The 7,089-nt window shown below is 45.4% G+C and overlaps 1 long non-coding RNA gene across 1 annotated transcript; it reads right to left on the bottom strand.

The window, feature by feature from the left end:
• Positions 1-1,169: 1,169 nt before the first annotated feature.
• Positions 1,170-6,521, bottom strand: LOC142922640 (uncharacterized). Its single transcript, XR_012940208.1, has 3 exons — positions 6,362-6,521; positions 5,606-5,681; positions 1,170-1,388 (listed from the first exon to the last, which is right to left on the bottom strand). It is a non-coding gene; the product is annotated as an uncharacterized LOC142922640 (long non-coding RNA).
• Between the last annotated feature and the right edge of the window lie 568 nt (positions 6,522-7,089).

Genomic DNA, 7,089 nt, shown 5'->3' with positions numbered 1-7,089 from the left:
AAACACTGGCAGACTTCTCACTCACACCCGTATGCAAGACGATATCGCCCCAATATTCGAATTGTTCAACTATCCCCCGAACCAGTCCAGGATTAATTTCAAGATCACACTCAGCATTCTGAAGGTCCTCCGTGGTCTGACCCCCTATGTACAATACAAGAAACTACATTTTATTCAGATTGTGCTTTCGATATCGTGTCATGAGACGGAGTATCCACTCGGATCTCTCACGGAGCAGCGGAACCCGTCCTATTGGAGAATGGCCCACAGAAGAGAACATCACAAAGCTACCTCTGACATCGCTTCTAGTGACCTCTGGTCCACAGAGAAAAGGGAAGCACATTCTAACCCACTCTGAACGTGAGAGTAATGTCCGTCACATGAAAGTTGAGCCGATATTGGACTTGGTCAAATTAGCAAGAAAGTGTTATCACCCAGCACGTGCATCAATCGGTTGATCGTTAGTTTGTGGCATAGAGATCCGCAAAAAATATATATCATTGGATCATCCGAGATTTTTAATTATCCGCAGCCATCCTCCACGTCATTAGCGCGGATAATCGAGAGTCTACTGTATATGCAAATTTGTCTCCTTACTCCCCGGAGGAGGCGGCGGTCTGGTGTCGGGAGTGCTGATGTTGCCGAGAAACGCGGCCGGTTTCTCCTTGACCACGAGGTCGCGAGGAGTCTCGAGGGAGCCACAGCACAGGGCCAACTGAAACAGCTTCCGGGCCAGCGTGTCCCCTTTCACCTGCCCCAGGAAGTCCTGCACACACTGTTGGTGGAGACAACAAAGGACCCAAACCACGTGCAGCCATATCACTCTGTTGGGACAAATAGAGGGTGACACATGCATAGATGTCCTACCGATTTCAATGCCCCCCTTACTTTTGTCTCAATGTGTGACTGAATTTTGTGAAAGCGATGGCCCTAAATATTATAGAGGAGAGTTAATTCAGTGGTAGAGCAAGTCATTGATACTGGTGGAAGTATCGACAGACTTGAAACGTATGGCGATTATCACTCATTAAATAATTCCGAGAACAAATGTATTTTGGAAAATCTTTGACAAATCTAAGCAGATGCATGATTTTTCTCGCACGGTAATTTTGTTGCATTAAGTCCAGACGCCATGGCCCCACCTTCTTCAGCTTATTCACAAAGATGTCCTCGGCGTTCTGGAAGACCTGCAGCACCATCTCGGCCGCCGGCTGTGTCGTGAACTGTCGGCGAAGATCGGCGCTCGTCCCTGGCAAGGGGAACGACTCCAACAGGTATTTCTTGACCTTGTGTGGCCGGCCCTCCACCTCCTGCTTGATGTCACACTCGATGCGAGCCAGCCCACGGTCCATCGCCTCCCGCTCGCCTTTCCGGGCCTTGCCGATCACCTAAACAAACAACACAATATTCTTAGTTTTTTTTTTCGGTAAAGTCACGTTGAAGAGAAACAACAAAATAATAAAATATATATAAAACAATAAAAAAATTCTCACGACGTTTCGACCATAACTCAAACGGTCGAAACGTCGTGAGATTTTTTTATTGTTTTATATATATTTTATTATTTTGTTGTTTCTCTTCAACGTGACTTTACCGAAAAAAAACTAAGAATATGAATTACTGCAGTCACGAAAGCTTTAAATCAAAATTTAAACAACACAATGTTAGCAACTGTGGCGGCCACAGGTGCAGGGCAGTGCTGTAGTTGCGATGATGGAACACGTGATGGACGAGTGGTTCAACAGCAAATGCAAGGTGTGCTGCTAATGCACGATTGCAATCGAGAGATGGGATTGGTGGATCATCCTAGCGGCAGTGGCTTTTGGCAAGCCATCGAACAAAGACAGTCACCGCATCACTCGCTTTCAGATGGGCTTCTGCGGCCAACTGGAATGCTCTTCCTTCCGATATTAGGAACTCATTGGAGCTATGCACTGTTGTATCTAGGCCCCTTTTCCATCTTAATGTTAACAGGTAATTTTCCGATACATATAGATACATGTTTCTATTGGTTTTTTTTTTATAATAATGAATAAAAACACCAAACCAGGCCTCCGCATGGCATGTGGAGGTTATCTTTACCATGACCCACTAACACGATTTTGACATTAAGAGTCCTCCCAGGGTCAGCGGGAGCAGATAGAGAGCAGAGCACAGCGGATTGCCAGGGGCTGACGTAAACACACCAAGCCAGGGTCACTGGGAGTTTGCGTTAGCCTAGATATAGTTCAGTCAAAAAGCTGATTGGTTCTACATTACTATTAAAGTAACTTAAAATCGGAATTCAACGACAGGGTAGGCTAAAGTTATTGATCTTCACACCAACTTCAATTGAACCCTGCCAATAGCTACATCAATGTAACCATCAACCGTCTATTAATTTAATATGAAATGTATTTCCATATTTTAATAATTTCGATACGACTTGACCCGAAGCCTATAACAATCAGGTTTTCCTAAGTCAACATAAATGCTCTAGCCTCCACCCATACACAAATAATAAGCAGGGTTAAAGTAAGAGTAGAGAGGAAAAGGAATGCAAGCGCACAGCAAAACTGCAACGTAAGCAAAGGGCGATGTTAAACCCAGGGTCGGAGAGAAAGGGAAATCCCGGCCGTCTTTGTATCCCTGCAGCGCGGGGTAGGAGTGTGTATACGCTTGGGGAAACACGAGTCAAACACCACAACGAGAAGCTGACTCAGACCTTGGATTAATACAGAATCATAACTATTGAACTCTGATGAAATGAAATGTTAACTTAAAACTTTTTAACCATTTCTTTGTGCGTCGGTGAAAGTCGGAGGGAATATCGCCCCTCCCTCCAGGTTGTGCACCCAGACAAAGAGGCGCCTTCGAGACAATTTATAACATTTGATTGTTTTACTTGTGGGTTTTATGGTAGGAGTATGACAACGGAATATACCGTGGGTGATGCACAAGGACACACACTGACACACGTACGGACACACACGGACACAGATACATACGGACAAATCCTGACACAGCAAAAATCGAAAGAAACCCCGCCTTGTGGGCAGGATCCGAGTGAAGGGATTTTTGGGCATAAAAAGAGGATCCTGAGCATTGAAACATCAGTTCGACAGGAGTGGGTCGGCTCACCAGAGTTCGACCCGGGGGGGGTCGGCTCACCAGAGTTCGACCGGGGGGTCGACTCTCGGGAGACAGTTCGACTCGGAGGAGCAACTCGGAACAGTTCGACCAGGGGGGTCGGAACTCGGGGAGTTCGACTCGGAGGGGTCGGAACGCGGGGAGTTCGACCAGTGGGTCGGCTCAGGAGCCGTTCCAATCGGGAACGAGAGCAACAGGTCGCCAGCCGGCGAGCTGCAGAGCAGGGGGCGGCGAGCAGAGGCCAAAGTGGCCCCGTCGCTACCCACTGACGTTGGCAAGACTCGCAGGGTAGTGAGGCGTCACCTAGTGTGATTTCCAAGAGCTGAAAGACAGAGTATTGCTGAAAGATTATTCTACATTAAGTCCAGCTGCAGAGCGACCGACGCACCAAGCAAGAGCTTCTGCAAACCAGAGCAAGAGCACGTGCGACTTGAGTCATCCAGCAGTGGAGAAAAACCTGCTTTCAGCAAACCAGCAACGAGCACGTTCGAGTTCTCCACCCAGAGAGAGGGAGCGTGCCGATGCAGCTCATCCAACAGCGGAGAGAAACTGCTGTCAGCGAACCAGCACGAGCGTGATCGCGCAGCTCATCTAGCAGTGGAGAGAGGTGTCCACTGAGCAGAACTGAGAGCGATCAAGCAACTCTCCCCCGTGGACAGAGGCTGGCTGCTGTGTGGAGGAGGGAACGCCGATACGTATGATGCACAACTCTCACACACCTCACCGCTCTAAAGGGAGCGAGGCTACTTCTACAAGCGATGCCAACTTCAGCGTATGGCAACGCAAAGAATTCCAAACACTGACTATTCAAAACAATTCATATCACTCAAACATACATGGGTCCTTAACCAGAGGCGAACACTCAAGTCCGTGAACCATCTGGCTGTGGAAGCATCGATCGTGTGATAACAGTCTGACATTTATAAGTATATTCATAATTTCCCTCTTTAATATTTTGTTTTGGACTGTACTTCTAATCGCATAAGTTACCAACCGATCCATTAATACGAATTAACCCTTGGAGCCTTCGCCACGGAGCTACGCTCCCGCGGAGGAATCGTGCTAAACCGATTTTCTGATCATACAATCTTATTCACGAATTAATTAATTAATATCCCGTGAGATAACACGTTCCACCGCATACCCTCACACTAAGCCATTTCGGTAATCTTATAGTCTGTCCGGTGTATCTGTTGTTACATTTATGCCTTTGGAAATAATAACTGTTTGATTGTCTTTTTATATGAATACCGTGGCATGTTAATCAATCGCCTGTGATAATGTGCTGACCATTTCAAGCATAATGATCGTTCATATTATAATGTATAAGCTTTTGTGTAGCATAGCATTTGCATGTCCTGACTCTCTCTCTCACAGCAATCGCTTTATGCGGGGTCCATGTGTTATCAAAGTGAAATCGTACAGTCGTTGATGATACTGTCTTGATACCGTGTGGATACCGTGTTGAAGTTCCGAGATTGAGAGTTCACATACATATTATAGTTAAGGTTTAATTAGAAAATAAATTGATTAATACAGAAGTGGTCGTGTGATTCTTTCCTGAAATTTTTGCATAAGATCTGTATCCTGCGACGAGATATGAACTCGGGAACCTAAACTATAAACACACCAATCGACACTCATTAAACTTTAAAGCGAATGATATGAACTTGGGACCTAAAATATGAACACTCGGGGAGTGTTAAAGCGAGAATCATTGTATTATGCTGATCAATAATACGAAGTTAGACAACGAGGCCGAATTGACACTAGCGTTACTGCACACGATTGATTGCGTTATCCTGATTGATAACCCCACCTCGTCAACGAGGCGGGGCCTGATTATCATAAAGGCTATCATTAACACAACCACACCCACTCGTATAAATGAATACGATTACCTCTCTAATTAGCATAGTTACACGCATAATTACACGAATTAGCATAATTTCGGATTAATTATGCAAATTTCGAATTTCATTTAATTTTAATTATTTTTCATCAATTTTCACACACCCACATATACAACAGCACTTTTAAATCTAGATTGAAAACAATGTCTTTAGAACTGCTTTTTGTGTTCAGTTTGTTGTCCTCCACACCTCCGATTAGCACAGTTGGCTACGTACAGTGCGAAAGAAGTTCAACATATATACATGTGGTTTTACCCAATCCAGTCATTTCTGAGTACTTGTTTAGATTTTCAAATTTTGATTCTGACGCCGGCACACATGTCCTCCTCATTCATTGATAACAACACGGGATTTTTTTTTACATTATTTGTGAAGCATATAGAAATGCAGTTTTGGATAATACACCCGCAATATTAACTAGGGCGACTCCTGGGATCGAATCGCAAACCTCTGAAACAAGCGACAAATGCACAACCACTCGGGAAAGAAGATTTCTGTAAGGAGTGGTACAGTAAAATAGGCCTCAGCCTTCAATACGATATATATTAACATGATGTACTTACACGAGCAGTTACTTCAGTGCTCTTGTCGCAGCACTGCACCCACAAAACTGAAGTCGTGTTGGAAGTCTGTCTCAGACTGCATGACAAAAGGATACACCACATTCACTTGACAGGGAGACAGGTGTGAAACTTGTGTGCCTGAGCAACTGAGGATAGCTCAGCATTGTGGCCGTGTAAGGCAAACGCAGGGGCGGGGGAATATTGGTAAAAGGCTGATGCAGTGTCACTCTCAGGTGTGAACACAGCGACACGTACGTTGTGGCTGTGTGTCAGCAATTCCAGAACGCATTTAATTCCGAAAGTAAACCCCCTCAAGGGCAACAACAATACATCTTTGAGACAATCTTGATTTGAAGCTTTCGTGACTGCAGGAATCCAGACTCTTTGGTTCTTTCGGTAAAGTCACGTAAAATCGAGGAGGAGGCCGCTTTCCTACCTTACAGTTACACGCTAATTTCTCACGTTAACATCACTAGCCCTGGCCACTTCTTTATGACCCATGGGCTACACACATTTCAAACCATTTAAAACAGTCTGCCTCAGCAGCACACCAAGGCTCTCCCACCTGATGACGGACGCTTGTGTTGCGCCCGAAACGTCGTGATTTATTTTATTTTATACCTACGTGACTTTACCGAAAGAACCAAAGAGTATAACTTGAGGCATCCAATAATAATACAATTCGCAGTCAACAAGCGACGCAATGCATACACACGTACACACACACACGCTCGTACACGCAGGCACAGCACGTACGGAAATGCCCAGAGGTATGCTGGTGATACGGATGCCCAGATCGTGAATATCCGGAGCCCCGTATCGTTCCATGAGATGCTTCAGCAAGTCCGGCACCTTGAAGCGTGCCATCACTCCTTTGCCTCGGGAGCTGCGGCTCTTGGCCACGAAGGTCCTAAACTCTGCCGCAAACAACAACAACAACACGAGCGGGTTACGCAGAGCGCATGCTAGGGGAGCAACGACGACGCATTGATTCGGACGTGATCATTCATCCTGAAGATCGCGATATGCACACCGGATCGCGTGCGTAAGAATTTATGTTTTAGATTTGTATACGTTGCGTGTCATTGTTTCACATTGTCCAACACCCACCCACTCCAGTCACTAGAGCCGGCTGTGTTCACGTTTTAAAACAAGGCGTTGAATCTAGAATTTATTCACGAGCCCTCAATCGCGATAATCGATTGATTCGCGACATGGGTGGCTGGGGTGGCGCGTATCGCTTCTGTTTATGTCTGCAAGGAATCACTTGCTGAGCCTTCGTATCATTTCAAATACCAAACAAATTCATGCATCAGTAGGACTGGGGACTTGAAAAAGGGAAAACATCCGATAAGCGACGTTTCGGGCAATGACCCTTCTTCATATTGCATAGAAAGGCCAGAGAGATTGAGTGAACAATAAGAATTGGAAACTGCACTTCACAGTGATTACCGTGTTTCAAAAGTTATTAGGTAACCATTCAT

The sequence above is a fragment of the Petromyzon marinus genome, unplaced genomic scaffold (genome assembly GCF_048934315.1).
Source record: "Petromyzon marinus isolate PM22_M1 ecotype Great Lakes invasive population unplaced genomic scaffold, UKy_Petmar_22M1.pri1.0 PM_Scaffold_13, whole genome shotgun sequence".
Taxonomy (NCBI): Eukaryota; Metazoa; Chordata; class Hyperoartia; order Petromyzontiformes; family Petromyzontidae; genus Petromyzon; species Petromyzon marinus.
Note: the sequence above shows the minus strand (reverse complement) of the source record. Positions and strands in the feature narration are given on the sequence as shown.